Source organism: Tursiops truncatus, chromosome 11 (assembly GCF_011762595.2).
Source record: "Tursiops truncatus isolate mTurTru1 chromosome 11, mTurTru1.mat.Y, whole genome shotgun sequence".
NCBI lineage: Eukaryota > Metazoa > Chordata > Mammalia > Artiodactyla > Delphinidae > Tursiops > Tursiops truncatus.
In genome coordinates this window covers 43,058,263-43,074,814 of record NC_047044.1, presented here as the reverse complement: position 1 = coordinate 43,074,814, position 16,552 = coordinate 43,058,263, and the positions used below count along the sequence as shown (strand labels likewise).

At 34.6% G+C, this 16,552-nt stretch overlaps 1 long non-coding RNA gene across 1 annotated transcript in view; it reads left to right on the top strand.

The window, feature by feature from the left end:
* LOC109547200 (uncharacterized) overlaps positions 1 to 16,552 on the top strand; it is a 79,857-nt gene that overhangs the window by 35,749 nt on the left and 27,556 nt on the right. The window contains exon 2 of the long non-coding RNA XR_002172951.3: positions 14,582 to 14,694. This is a non-coding gene — a long non-coding RNA (uncharacterized lncRNA). The remainder of the gene's footprint in view (positions 1 to 14,581; positions 14,695 to 16,552) is intronic.

The window sequence follows — 16,552 nt, the reverse complement described above, 5'->3', positions numbered from 1 at the left end:
ATACCGTGGGGAAGTGAAGAGGTGGCTACTCTCCAAATAAAAGTTGGGGTCTGGCTATAAAAAAATGTGCGAATTATTTTGGGATAGACCAAAATAGATGTCTTCTAAATCAACGTTAGACATACATGTTTTGACCAAGGGACAAATTAGCATATCTGATGATAATTACAGGTTAAAGTCTAAAATTCCAGCATCACGAAATTAGCATTTACTTCATAGAAAATGGAAAATGATTGAACATATTTTACCTGTAAAGTGATATCATAAGTAATTGTCTAGGTAGATTAATTTGGCAGGAGTTTAAACAATGGATACAAAGGAATAGAGATTTAAAATAGGAAAAAAAGACATCTTTGTGAAAAAATACAGACAACTTTCAGAGAAATATATTTGGGGCTAGGCAAATGGAAGAGGTGTTATTTTTAAAAAATCATCATTAACAATCAGTAACCAATTAGAAATGGTGGCCAGAGAGAGGAGGTAGTTTTTTATATAAAAATGTTCAAACGTCAATGCCTCTTGGTTTTGCTGAGCTACATAGATTTTTAGTTTGGTTTATACACCTAAATTGAGCTCTATATGGTGAGCTATTTGTTTTTGTCTTCATTTTTTAATATATATGTGAACAGAAAAGGCTACACCTCTTTTTCAAGAATTATAAGGAGATAGATGAGAATGGCTTCGATTCCTTGTTAAATCAAAAAACTTGAGGGTTTGAGTTGAAATTATTTATCATCAACATTTCAGATTCATATTGAGTGCCAGCATTGCATTGAGAGTTGACACTAAACCTTTAGTTTAGGACTGAAGGATAACATCAGAATTGCATTCTTAATAGTTTCTTGTAGAGACTTTTATAATAAGCTGCATATATGTATTGAGTTCTCTCCTCCTATAATTATTTGTCATCTTCAAAAAGTCCTTAGTAATAATCCAACTATTTTAGATATTAGAGAGAGAGATGGAAAGATAGATAAATGTAATAAGAGAGAGTGAGAGCAAAAAGAGACAGAGGAACAGGACCAGGTGGATCATAAATGGCTATTAGAGACATTAGTTTCCAAACAGCTACTTCAACATCAACGATATAATTCTTTCATATGATAAAGTTTATTTCTATATGAGTTCAGTAAGTGTTAGTAGAGCTAATTTTCTGTCCTTCATTTATCACCTTTCACCTAAACTATAGAAGTAGAGCCTGTAACCACTGAAAAGTTTTAATTTCTAATTGTATAGGAAAGTTCCTTGGGGGTGGGGTGGGGGAGAAATAGATGGAGCTAGATCTGGTAGTTCTTTCCTATAACGTTCTTCTAAAGTAAGCATGTAGAAAGATTTTACATAGGCTTTATGAACCTACAAACAATCTATGGGAAAAACAATGAAATGGTGACAGAATCGGGTAAATTAAACACTCTTGAGTGAAAGTAAATTTAAAACTTAACTGTGCTCCTTACTTGAACAGTTACTGTCTAAGACAATGGGAAGGTTCCTAACAATGTATTCATATGACCAAGTATTATTGTAAAACTTGCAAAAGTAGGATATTTTAACTGCAATTGGTTAAGACCATTACACCTTCCCACCCTGACTTCCTCTCTCAGGAAGTTGGCATTGAAGTGACCAGAGACATTTTTAGGCTCATGTTAAGCGTTGGTAATACTCAATTTCAACTGCCATTTGTAAAGACTATTTTGAAAGTTTCAGTACAATAATGAGAAATTGCAGACTCCTTGTTTGGACATTTGTAAAGGATTTTTTTTTTGTTATTTTAAAATTTATTATTAGGAACTGAAAAGGACCAATAAAAATAATGAAGTACAAAACAAAAATGATGAATTTGAACACTTCAATTAATAAAATGTATTCTGATGTAAAGGCATGAATTGCTATAAACAGTTTTTCACTGTTGTGGCCTCTCCCGTTGCGGAGCACAGGCTCCGGACGCGCAGGCTCAGCGGCCATGGCTCACGGGCCCAGCTGCTCTGCGGCATGTGGGATCTTCCCGGACCGCGGCACGAACCCGTGTCCCCTGCATCGGCAGGTGGACTCTCAACCACTGCGCCACCAGGAAAGTCCTGAATATTGTCAATTACAGTTTGTTTTATTACCCGAGTACTGGCTCTAGAAGTGGTTTATGCCCCAGGGTTTCTGTTTAGGTATTCACTCGTCTGTCTACAATTTTAGAGCAGCTGTTTGCCCTATGACCTCCGTTCTCTGGATCTAAGAAAAATTGTAGACTTTCACTTCAATCAGCTTTTTTCTTGTCTTGAGGATGGGAGTGATGATTTCCAAGGTCCTTCCATGCCAGTCCAGAAACCAGGACTGTGATTTTTATATTACTTTCCATCAAATCCTTCATCAGATACTCTATTACCTTGTCTTCTGGGAAACCACATATTCCTGGTTTTCTTCTCTCAGTGGTCACGCCTTCACAGCCTCTGCTCAGCCTCTAAGCCTTGCCTGTCCCAAGCTTCAATCATTGACTGTCTTCTTGTCATGTGCTTTATCTAAATGCTCTCACTAGAGGTCTCATTCAATTGAGTGACTTTCAATATGATTTCTGTGTTGTTGATTCCCAAATGTATATATTTATCCCTAATAAATTATTCTGCCTTTAAATTCCTGAAAGAACTTGGGTCTTAGTATTTTGATGTTTGTAAGCTGAATTCATTTAAAAAAATGTATTGTGTATTGGCTCTGTTCAGTGTCCATGCTTTAAGCCCCACTGCCTACTCCTTTGCATCATGTTTTCCATTTAATAAATAGTTTTCGAGAAAAAGATCAAAAGATCAATTCCTAAGCAAGCATATCAAATACAATGCTCAATTTCTAATTGTATAGTATTTCAGTACATCAAACTAAATTTAGTATTTTCACATTTTGCACAATCATTAAGTATATGACTGATTCTCAAATAATTCGTATTTGCAGTTTAATCCTTGCAACTAAGCAAATATTTAAAGGTTTTTTTAAAAAAATTCTTCTAGAGAAGAACATATTTAATGCTTAAATATTTAGAGGTGAAGAAGTATCTGAAAGCTGAAAAAGAGTTACATAAAGCTTAAAGACCAATTTGTTGTACGGTTTTCCAGTACACATTTTACTCTGTTATTCTTTAAAACAAAACAAAACAAGTGAACAAACAAAAAACAAAGCCAAACCCATTAAAATCAACGTAGCTCTTTTATTTCTAAAGTTGTTAAATTGTGCATGCATTGTGTTAGGCACCCTCCACTGAAAAGGACCTGCTTTGTGGAGTTGTTTATTATGAATAGAGTTAGTAATAATACAGACATTACTGAAACACCCATGTTTCCTAGAGTAAAATTTGATCCAGAGCCACAAAGGTCAGTTACCAGATGAAAATAAAAAACAAAGAGACAACTTTCTATGTAACCGTGCTTTCTTCTATTCCTAAAGGGCAATGGCTCCTCCCAATGGACAGAGAAGAAATTAAAAAGCAATCAGCTTCATTTTTATACCTGTTATAAAACAAACCAGCTATTGCTAATATCAGCATAATACAGGAAGTTGGGGGATATTCTACTAGGGTCCTTAGATTGTACTATATATTAATTACCTAAGGGAAGCAATGAATCCTCTTGGTGAACAATCTAAATAGGTGAATTAATGAAACAGGATACAAGAGAGCATTTTATTTTGTTTTATTTATTTTTGCCAAATTTGAATGTGGCATAATAAATTATTATTATTATTATTTTGCGGTACGCGGGCCTCTCACTGTTGTGGCCTCTCCCGTTGCGGAGCGCAGGCTCCGGACGCGCAGGCTCAGCGACCATGGCTCACGGGCCCAGCCGCTTCGCGGCATGTGGGATCTTCCCGGACCGGGGCACGAACCCGTGTCCCCTGCATCGGCAGGCGGACTCTCAACCACTGCGCCACCAGGGAAGCCCCTATATTTACTTTTTAAAGTTCTTTAAAAAAATTGCTCAGAGCACTTTAAATCCATGTTTCCAGGTAAGGCCAGAGATTACATAATCAAATTAATTTGTATAGCAGTATCCCATGTATGATACTATTTGTGTCAAAGTAACCTTTATTTTCACATTCAGCAAGTGTCATTAAATGTATTACAATGGATCATCAGAATTGGGGGGACGATGTAATTCTGAAGACAAGATGGTGTAAGAGGGCTTCCATGTGCTTGTCTCTAAATACCTTTCTTATAGTGAAGCACAAACTGTAAGACTACTGTAGAATTTAGAATTAGAAGAATTTTATTTCTGGGATAGGTTCATGAAGGTATGGTCTTGGTGAAAGTAAGTTTTAGCCTGGTCTTCCTGGAACTTTTGTATAGGTAGAGTGAAGACTACTGGGAATTAATAAAATAGGAAAGGAAAAAGCAAAGAAGTGGGATTATTGCTCAAGATGTGTTGGATGTTTCTGGGTGGCCTAGATCAGGATTTCCAGGAATATGGCGAAATTAGTGGAGGTACCAGGGTCTAGTGATAAAAGACACTGAGTACTAAGCTGGGAACTTTGCATTTACTTTAAAGAGACACATGTTATTATGAAGTCTTGGGTAAGGGAAGGCTTGTTTAGGATTTAGATATATCTATTAAAATGCCCTCGGTGGAATAATATGTCTATGGCATCCATAACAAATGAATCAGTTTGATATTTATTCCAGTTACAGTTATTAGATCCAGGTACAAACAAATTTAATACCTACAACCTATACTCTGCAGTGACGTTTTTCCTAGTTGGCTAATATTTACTGATGAAGATTCTTAAAAAATAATATGTATTGCTTCCCCACAGTACTAGTCCAATAACTCAATATAACTAACTGAATAAATATTAATCCTCCCCATCTTTTTCTTTTCTGCTTTATTAATAATCATTCTAAATTAAACACCTTTCAAGCCTATATAGAATTAATATTTTGGAGGGTTTGGGGCTGGCTTTTATTGAGAGGATTAAATATTATTATTACTTTGCAGGAGAGACTAACCAAATAGTTGCAATTAGAAGTTAACATTTATTATATTTTCTTTTGTTTTACTCTATTTGCATATCTTAAATTAAGTAATTTGTTAAAGATTTATATCATTAATTTAAAAAATAAGATGTTGTAGAGAAGCCATATCTTAGGATAAACTATGTTCCTCTGTGATTCATTACTAAAAGGACCATCTGGAGACATGAAAAGAAAAATCTATTCCCTAAACTCTAGTGAAAGCATGATTATCTCCTCCACGTGAAGAGAGAATTGGGAGGCTTTCTCTAAATGTGCACTTCAAAGATTGAAGAATCGTATATCCCACTGAAGAGCAGAAACAACACCGAGGGCATGGCAAAGTTAAATGAATTCCAATTACTAAAAGCAAACATATAAACATCTGTAATTCTAATGGCCATAATAAATCTTTGCAGTTGAAAAAAGAAAAAAAGTTCTAGCTGGCTTGATAATTGGATCAATTTTTCACTTACGGGCTGTCAATTACTTGACATTTTAATGCATGCCAAATACAGCTAAAAGTATTTTAATTAGAATAACGTTGCAAAAACTAACCCTACAGCTTTAATTGTGGTTCTGAAGCACAAAGTGTGCATCTTAATACCTATTTACTGAGCAGAAGTTAATTAAAAGCATGGTTTTTATATTGAACGTGTAAGGGGCAAAAAGAGAGGGAAATAATTGGCAATTAGGAATGTGTAAGAGTCCACCCTATAAAGCTAAGCAAGATTGCCACGAAGTTTAAACAAGCTGAGAATTTCATTATTATTTTGGGTAGTAACAGAAGTTGTAACAATATTTTTTACATAGAAGTACAACACTTATGGCTGTTAGTTTCAAAAGCTTCCATTTTACTATGATAACAAGTTACATTTATATGATGATTTATTATTTTCAAGCTACCAGAGCATAAATTATTTTATTTGGTTTTATGAAATGCTGAGGTTGGTTTGAGAGTCTCAGCAAATAACACCTCCCTTTTCCCATCTAAGTTTGGAACCAATTGAGCACTAAGTCAAAGGCAGAAGGTAAATCAAAACATCTCCTATATGTTTGATAAAAACTAGTATGGAAGACATAGTGTGAAGCCCAAATGGGACTACTCACTTCCTAGCTGGTTGTAGAACAATCAAATCACACACTCCACTCTTCTAGAGAGTTTATAAAACTGGAAGAACTAATTTTCTCAGAAATTAGAAGGCAGAATCTTAAGTTTATATATAGTGTGCTGGTGATCTCTTTAAACAAAGTCTCAGTAAAGAAGATAGAAAAATACTGAATCCCAAGAGAACATGTTGCCCAAACAGCAAATGCTTCAGCCATTGTTCAGCTGTTTCACGTTGGTCCAGAGTAGAAAAGAAAGGATAGAACAACAAATACCTCCCATTTAGAACCATTTCTAGGTTATCCCCATTCAATCAAGAATCATAAATTAATGACTCTCACCTACCATCAAGGAAACTCATTCCATTGCCACAAGAAGTAAGGACAGGATAAGAGGCTAGGAGTGTTCAGGGAAAAAGACCCATTTTATGGAAGCTAGAGCAATGGGAAAAGGTCTCTTCTAAAGTGAATCATCTACGAAAGTTAGTCTTTGAGAGGTAAAGAAGTTATGCTCTATGAAATGGCACATTTAAGACAAGAACTGTACTGCCCAGTTACAAATCTAATACTCTTTCCATTATACCTAGTTGCATCTTTGTCTCATGTCTGTATTCTTTACTTCGTTATCTGAATTATTCCAAGTTTGCCCATCAGGAGCTCTTTCAGTTAGCTCCTGTGACCCTTTGATATATCCTGTCACTATCATTGTGGGTTTTTTTCCCCCTTATGTCATTTCCTCATTTTCTGCTATGATAAGATGCTCCAGGCTCTATCTGCAAATTTGACCAAGAATTTTTTTAAAGAAAGAATACAGTTAGCCTCATTACCTTCAGCAATGGATAGGTATCTAAATTGCTTTTAAACTAATTTGTGTATGACCAAGGATTTCCTTGTATTTAGGTTATATATCAATGTTTCTAACATCCTGATAATTAACTACTTAACACCAGTGTTATTCCCTTGATCTATGGTTGCCTAAACTAATCCCTAAAAAAGGTAAGTTGCACAAAAGCACATTAACACAAACCTATACATTCAATTGATTATTTAAATCCTTAGGACAGGCAAAGGACTTGAATAGACATTTTTCCAAAGAAGATTTACAACTGGCCAAGAAATACATGAAAGATACTTAACATCATTAATCATCAGGGAAGTGCAAATCAAAATCACATTGGGATACCACCTCATACCTGTCAGAATGGCTATTATCAAAAAAACAAGAGATAACATGTGTTGGCAAGGATGTGGAGAAAAAGGAACCCTTGTGCACTGTTAGAATTTAAATTGGTTCAGCCACTATGGAAAACAGTATGGCAGTTCCTAAAAAAAATTAAAAATAGAACTAGCATGTGATCCAGCAATTCCACTTGCAGGTATTTACTCAAAGAAAACAAAAAAAAAAACACTAACTAGAAAAGATATATACACCCCCAAGTTCATTGCAGCATTATTCACAATAGCCAAGACATGGAAACAACCTGTCTAGTGACAAATGAATGGATAAAGAAAATACATATGAATATTATTTTTTAAACTAATGCAACAGTTTTATAGTGAAGAAACCTAAAGAGACTTTTTTCTACCAAAGATCACAGACAAAAAGTTCCATCTAAAATAACATGTATAGTCTAGTTTTCTAGTAAAGTTGCTGCCACATAAACTCCCTTACCAGATACTAATGTACACTTCAGCTCCCTTTGCTTCTCTTTTTCTTAAATAAATATTTATTATTGAAAGTCACAATCTGTTTCTTAAGAGCAAAATTTGTGAATTCTACAGCTACTTAGTTTTTGGGTTTTTTGAATATTTCACTTATTTATTTATTTGGTTGCACTGGGTCTTAGTTGTGTCAGGCAGTCTCCTTAGTTACAGCTCGCGGGTTCCTTAGTGCTGGCTCTTTAGTTATGGCACGCATGTGGGATCTAGTTCCCTGACTAAGGATCGAACTAGGGCTTCCTGCATTGGGAACTTGGAATCTTAACCACTGCATCACCACGGAAGTCCCTCCCTTTGCTTCTTTGTGTGCACATCATATATGTATATATGAATGGTGCCTTATTATTTAACAGAAGATGATCTTACTAGCTATAAATAAATATGTGCAAAAATATTTATATATATTAAATATATCTAATGGAATATTATTCAGTCGTGAAAAAGAAGGAAATCCTGCCAGTTGTGACAGCATGGATGAATCTTCTTCAGGGCATTAGGTTAAGTGAAATAAGTCAGACAGAACAAGACCAATATTGTATGATCTCACATATGTGGAACCTAAAAAAGCCGAAATCACAGAAACAGAGAGTAGGTTAGTGGTTGCCAGGGGCCAGGGGTGAGAGAAATGGGGCGATGTTGGTCAAAAAGTACAAACTTTCAGGTGTAAGATGAATAAGTTCTGAGGCTTTAATGTACATCATGGTAACTATCATTAACAATACTGTATTGTATACTTGACATTTGCTAAGAGAGTAAATCAAATATTCTCACCACACACACAAAAATTGTAACTATATCAAGTGATGGATGTGTCAACTAACCTTATCATTTCACAATATATCAAGTAATCATATTATACATCTTAAACTTATACAATGTTACTATTATTTTTTTTTTGCCAATTTTATTTCAATAAAGCTGGAAAAAATCCCCGGGACAAAAAATATAAGACATAATATTTGGGAAAATGAAGGCAAGCTGTGTTCTAAAAGAAGGGACCTAGAGAAGAATCCTGAGGACACATGGTGCCTTGATTGGAAGCTTTCAGGTCCCACTTCTCCAAAGTTTATTTTTTCAAGTCTGAGGCCAGTTTCCAGGAGCCATTTTTATCAGAACTAATTCTGACCTTAGGCAGAAGAAACTTAAATTAAAAGCAAATGTTCTTGCTTGTTATGAAATCTGCTCTCACTACTCTAGCCGTGACTCCTGTATTGGTGTCCAGCCAAGTCTTAGTCATTGCCTCATAGAATTCTGGTACTAAGAACCCTGCCCTTACTGTCTATCTTAACAACATGCCACATGGTTCAATTCCTCTCACACTGGTGTAACAACTTCCTCTTATTAGTGTCTAAGTCTCCTAGCCTTGAACAAATACCTAGCAGCTTAACTGGGGCTCTGATAACCGCTAAGGGAAGTGTCACTTTTTATTGCATCTTTTGTCCAATACTCTCTATCTACTCTTGGTACAATTCTCACTATGATTCTTCATACCGGCTATCTGCCAATCAGCGGCCATTTACTCTGGAAAGCTTGTGTTGCCAAAATATAGGCCACTCTCCCCTCCTTTCCCCAGATCACACTAAAGGTACTGGTTAATTAAGTTAAAAGTAGACATTTCAACTTTAATAGGTGATTCTGGAATTCTAAAGTCTTCAAATAACAAGCCTAGTAGATGCAGAAAGGGCAGGATTCACTTCAGAATTTCCTTTAACAATAACAGATTTTCTCCTCACATTTGCCTCACCTATTTGTCACTCTTGATCCACATGATTTGTTAAAATAGAACCTCACATTAAGGTTGGTCTTGCTTTAGCTAAGGGAATCAGTATATCTTATTTCCCTGGCTAGTTGTTATATTTCAGGGATGCAGCTATTGTAAAAATGGAGAAATAGGATATGATACGGTCTTTGCTGGAGAATTTCAGAAAAATGAAATACCAGCATTTGATTAGATGGTAGGTAAATATAAGACTTGTTTCTGCAGCTAAAAATGGAGCTAACACACGAAAAAGCAAAGCTGCAAGAGTATGAGGGTAAAACTGGATAATGAAGTTATCTTTTGAGCCCCAATATCCAACTACACTAGAAGCCAGCCCTACTTCTTGAACTTTTAAATACATGAGTTAATAAAATTCTTTTTTGCTAGTCTCTAGCATGTGGTAAAGCAGGTAACATAGTGTGAAGGTTATAGGAAATTGGAATCAGACAAACCTCGATCCTATTTTGCTATTATTTAGTTATATTAACTTAGACAAGTTTCTTAACTGCTCTGCACGTGTAAAATCAATACCCACCTTACTCAAGATTCTATCTCATACAATCATTAGCATTCTTGCCTTATATTGTTTAAGACAGTTTGGATATTAGAGTGACAGTCTTTTAAAAGACAATTTAAAAATGTATAATTGAGTAATTGATTTAGATTAGTGTCTTTAAGCTGAAGCCTTACTAATTTTTAAATAGTGATATAAGTTTAATCTATTAGACTTATAAGAATGTTTTAAATACTTAGAAATATTTTTATCATAGACAACAAGTATTTGAAAAAGAAATCTAATATAATAATAGAAGACTGCTTAAAGTTCGAGGATGCATGATTAAATTTAGAAACAGGAGTACACATTATTTAAATCCTCCTTAGAAATAATTATCAAAATCTGATAAACTTATGAATAGAATTAAAAATTTGTAAAATAAGCTTAAAGCAGGAGGGAAATATATTTTAATTTTAATATTTAGTCTTAAAAATAATTTTTCTAAATTGCTTTTTCTGTATATAAAAGTAACACTCGAGTGTATCAAAAAAACTCATTTCAATGTCACTCAATTCATTTACCCATAAACAACCCTTTAGTGACAGTATAATGACAAAAGTATGCCTGGTGCATCATCTTTCCTTTTGTCTACTTTATATTATTTGCATTGTAAAAGTGAAAAAAAACTATTTAAGAAATACAATGAAAAATACATCTTTCATTCAACTATTTCTCCCAAAACATAACTCCTTTTCCCAAAGATAGTGTTACCAGTTGTTTGTTCATCCTTCCGTTCTCCCTAGACATTCTATGCATATACATCTTCTGTTTACATGAGTAGAAACACATTAAACCTTCTCCACATCTTACACTTTTTACCCAACAGTATATCTTAGAGATCTTTCCATATTATGGATCACTTCATTTTAAAAATTGCCTGATAGTATTTCAGAGTATGAATTTATTATTCTTTACTTAACCAATTCCTTATTGCTAACTAGTTAGGTTTATTTTTCCTTCTTTTGCTATCACAAACAATATTTCAATGAATATCTATGTACATAGGCATTTTCATACATATTTGTGTTTACGTGGAGAACAAATACCCACAAGTGGAAATGCTGGGTTAGCAGGTATGATCATTTTTAATTCTGAAAAAATATTGTCTAATTTTCCTCCATAGAAACTATTCCACTTTACAGCCCCACCAACTCCCACCAGCTACAGATAAGATAGTATGTCTAAAAAAGTTTTAGCTAGACTCTCAATATTAACCAGTTATCAAAAGTTCCCCTAATATATTTGGGGTTTTTTAATTACAAATTTTAAAACAGTAATACTAATTACTGAGGGGTTAATACATGTGAGGCAATTTATAAAGTTTATATTTCTTTACTCTCACAATAATCCTTTACAATAAATAATAGTCTCACTTATTTTCTATAGATCAAAATTGAGGCAATGGAGAAGTTTCCAAGACCACATAACTAGAAATTGGTGAAGACTGTAGCCAATTTTTAACAAGGTATATTGACTTGCCAACATTTATTAGTCAGAAACGCCAAGTTATGATATAGTAAGATCAACTTCCAGATCTTAGTAACATAAAAGAACACGTTTATTTTTCATGCACACAGTACACCACAGGTCCAGGAGATACTCTGTAGCAGCTCTCCCTCTGTGATGGCTCAGCGGCCTTCACAAAAACATGTGCTTCCTTAATCACCAAGGCAGGGGAAGGAAGTACTGAATCGTTCTTTTCAAATGCTATGGAGTCATCACACAAGACAAGAAAATATATACCCACTGATGATGATGATGATGATAATAAAAATAGTAATAGCTTACCTTTTGTATAGCACATATGTATACAAGTCACTGTTCTATAGGCTTTGCATGTATCTGATACAACACTTTAAGTAGGCAATGTTGCTGACCCCGTTTTACTGTTGAGAGGACTGAAATACCAAGGGATGAGGTCACCTGCCCAGGGTGATACTACTACTAATAAATAACAGATAAAGGATTTTATCATAACTTGTCAGGCTCCAGAGTTCACACTCTTAATGTAACATTGTATTCTTGTAAATAAAGCATATGGCATATTGAAATATCAAAGATTAGGATGATGTTTTTCTGTATTCTGACATTACGTTGTACACCAAAATGACTGAATAATACTCATAATAATAAAATTATGGCAGAATTTATGTATATATATCTCAAATTTTCTTTATCCATTCATCCACTGATGGACCTTTAAGAACACCTGCAGTTGACCTTGACCCCCACTACTTCGTGTTTGCCTGCTACAGGCCTCTGCCACTACAAAGGCATCTGGAGCTGGCTCTGCAGCCAAATATGTGCGTAGTACTGGTTCTGGCCACTACCCCTGCCTGCTCTGGTCTGTAGCTGCTAGATTATGAGGTGCTGCTGAGAGTCCAACAGCCATAGTAGCCACTGTGGGGCGACTCACAGTGCTCACAAAGGACCATGCATGTCAATGCTGTGGATCCTAGTGCTGTGAGCTGACATCTTGACACCTGGACTGAGAGCTGCCACACGCACCTGTACCACCATATCCAGGGTCAAAATATGCTCCCGGACACATAAACCAATGGAACAGGACTGAGAGTCCCAAAATAAATCCTCACATATATGTTCACCTAATATTTGACAAGGAGCCAAGAATACTCAGTAGGGAGAGGACAGCCGCTTCAATAATGGTGTTAGAAAAATTGGATATTCACATCAAAAGAATGAAACTGGACCCTTATCTTACAGCATTCATAAAAATTAACTCCAAATGGATTAAAGACTTAAATGTAAGACTTGAACCTGTAAAACTCCTGGAAGCAAACATTGAAAAAAGCTCCTCGACATTTGTCTTGGCAATGATGTTTTGACTATATCAACAAAAGCAAAAGCAACAAAAGCAAAATTCAACAAGTGAGACTACATCAAAATAACAAGTTTTTGCACACACACACACACACACACACACACACAAAGAAATCAACAAAATGAAAAGGCAACCAGTGGAATGGGAGAAAATTTTTGCAAACCATGTGTCTGATAAAGAGTTAATATCCAAAATATAAACGAAACTCTTACAACTCAACAGCAAAAATGCGAACAATTTGATTTAAAAATTGTCAGAAGACCTGAATATACATTTCTTCAAAGAAAACATAGAAATGGCCAAGAAGTACTTGAAAAGATGTTCAACATCACTAATCATCAGGGAAACACAAATCAAAACCACGATGAAGTATCACCTCACACCTGTTAAATGGCAATTATCAAAAAGACAACAAATAACCAGTGTTGGTGAGGATGTGGAGAAAAGGGAACCCTCGTGCACTGTTGGTGGGAATGTGAACTGGGGCAGCCACTATGGAAAACAGTATGGAGGTTCCTCAAAAAACTAAGACTAGAACTACCATATGATCCAGTAATCCTACTTCTAAGTATGTAGTCAAAGGAAATGAAATCACTATCTCAAAGAGATATCTGCACTCCAATGTTCACTGCAGCATTATTCACAATAGCCAAGACATGGAAACAACTTAAGTGTCTGTCAAAGGATGAAAGAAAATGTGACATCTATCTATCTATCTACCTAAATTCATCCTTCTTCTTCTTATTATTATCATTATTCAGCCATAACAAAGAAGTAAATCTGCTATTTGTGACAACACAAATGGTCTTGAGGGCATTATGTTCAGTGAATTAAGTCAAATAGAGAAAGCCAAATCCTGTGTGATCTCACATATATGTGGAATCTAAAAACATTGAACTCATGGACATGAAGTTAGAATGGTGGTTGCCAGGGACTGAAGGTGGGGGAGAATGGGGAGATGTTGGTCAAAGTTTACAAACTTTCCATTATAAGATGAGTAAGTTTCAGGATCTAAGGTTCAGCATGGTGGCTTTAGTTAACAACCCTGTATACTTGAAAGTTGCTATGAGAATAAAACTTTAATGTTCTCACCATGAGGACAACAACACAAAATGGTAATTACGTGAGGTTAAGGATGTGTTAACTAACCTCACTGTGGTAAACATTCACAATATATACATGTATCATCATCACATTGTGCACCTTGAACTTATACAATGTTATTTGTCAATTATATCTTAATAAATCTGAAAAAAGTAGAAAAGCAGTGTTTGTTACCTGAAGTCAGAAATACTTGGAGAAATCAATACCTGTGAAAGGAATAAATGAAAGGGTAAGGAATTGAAAATATTTTCATAATCAAGATAACTTTGTGATATAATGTTTCTGACCTTGAAAAATGAAAATAAAAAATAACAGATGAGTTTTAAAAAATTAAGGAATCACCAGCACATCCATATCAGACCTATACCTTAGCAGGGAAAATACAGAGAGGTGGATAAAAACCACGGAAACTATTATTTTACAATAGATATGGCAGGAAATAAGTAGGGTTTTTATAGATTTTAGTCAGAGTAATAGAACTGTTTTTAATAAGATAATTTTGTAAATTTTGTGCAGATCCTATTGGAGAGGAGAGAAATTGGAGGTTTTAAAAGAAGCAGAAAGGAGGCTGCAAAACCCAGGCTTTAGGTGACTAAAGCTGCGATGATGACAATGGAGAGGGAAAAAATGTAAGTTGAACTTAGAAGTCGAAACTTCGAGAATATAATGTGACTAAATTTTTATTTCTCCATTAAAAATCCTAAAGTTAAGCAGTCTGTCATTTTTACTACAATATCGGTAACTATTTTAATAAGAATGATAGTAAAATGGGAAAAATGGTAATACTTTCAAAAGTAAAATCTACCTCATAAGCAAATTGAGAAAAATAGCTTCCCAACACATTTCAGTCTCCATTAGCCTGAATATTTCGTGGATGAAAATGGATAAAGAAATAGAATGATAACATATTAACAAAAATAAATAAGCATCGTTCAGAGACAATCCTGAAGCGTTAATGGCTGCTATATAGAAAACCAAATGAAAAATTATAGGACTGAAGAAATTTTAAAATGGAAGCTATAAAAACAATCTTGGTTACATTCTTATTATGTTTTCAGGTGACTACTCTTTGCAAAGCTTATACTTAACCTGAAAATGATTTTGCACAGTGATGCTCAGAGAGATGGAGTGGCCTAAATGTACTAGAAGTTCACTTTAAGCTTCATGAAATCAAATGCTTCTGTTTTGCACTTGCAGAAACTAACTTAAAAGTTAGTTGAGGTAGTTTTTAAGCAATATTTTATGGTTCTTTTATGGAGTAGTAGAATAAAGCATAATTTAACAGAGGTATCACTGGGAAGAAAGTTGGACGTGTTTGCTGTTCAACATGTATATGCTAAAGCAAGCAAGTTTACATTTTGTTGACTTGTAATAATTTCAAGAGCATTTCAGATCCACTAAAATGAAATTGGCAACTTGTTTAATTTGATACTATTTTTATGCAAATATTCTGAGTAATGAAAAAGAGTAGTGCAGAAAATGCAATTTGGAAAACAAACCTGTTTCTATGTGCAACATTTGTCAAACCTTTTTAGGACTGAGCAATTCAAGAATGATTAATTGTGCATGAATGACTAAGAAAAAAACAAATTCAAATTAAAAATTGGTTCTAGCAATGATTAAGTTGGTAGATACCAATTTTATTATTTATTTTGTCATTGCTAAGTGAGGAGCGTGATTACATGTTGATTTATATGAATAAACATTAAGTACAAATCATCTAATTTGGTCCTAGTAAATTATAAATCTTTTAAAAAATGAAACTTGAAATCAATATTTCTCTACTAAATTTTAATATTTTATGGAAGTCAAAACAAAAATTTCTGTAGAAATTAAATGCAGGGGTCTGTAGGTCTACATTTTTAATTCATATCTTTAAATAAGCAGCAAATACCACAGAATTATAGAATTGGAATATTGAACATAAACTTAAGCCAGGCCTCAAGAATATTAAGACATAGCAAAAAGGTTTAGGATGTGGGACTTTGGTCCTTCATAATTGGAGTAGCCGGTAACTGGTTACGTCTTAGTATGATTATATGGAAGTGAAGTGCTGCTCCTACGGATTTCAGGTAGAAGAAATGAACAGAAAGATGTCAATCTCATCAGATCTGTGTAGGAGAAGCTTAGTTGTACTTGTTTTCCTCTTTAGTTTACTTTGTCATCCCTGTTATCCAATTGCTCATGCTGCCTTATGGTCTACTCGGGCCTACCTTTCTCATAAAGCTTCCATTCTGCTCTGTTTTGCATGAAAATATCCCTGTCCATTTAATAATCTTGTCTGTAGTAACAAGATAATGAGTGGTGATGGGTTTTTGAGTTGCTATCACTGAATAATACATAGGCAGTCTAGCATATGTTCTCTGGTTGGCAAATATCGTAATCCAAATATGTGACTCCAGAAGTAGAAAATTTACATTTGATGACAAGATTTGGGGGAAGTCACTTTTGAACAGATGAGCCTTTTGGTATGTTTAATTTCATCCA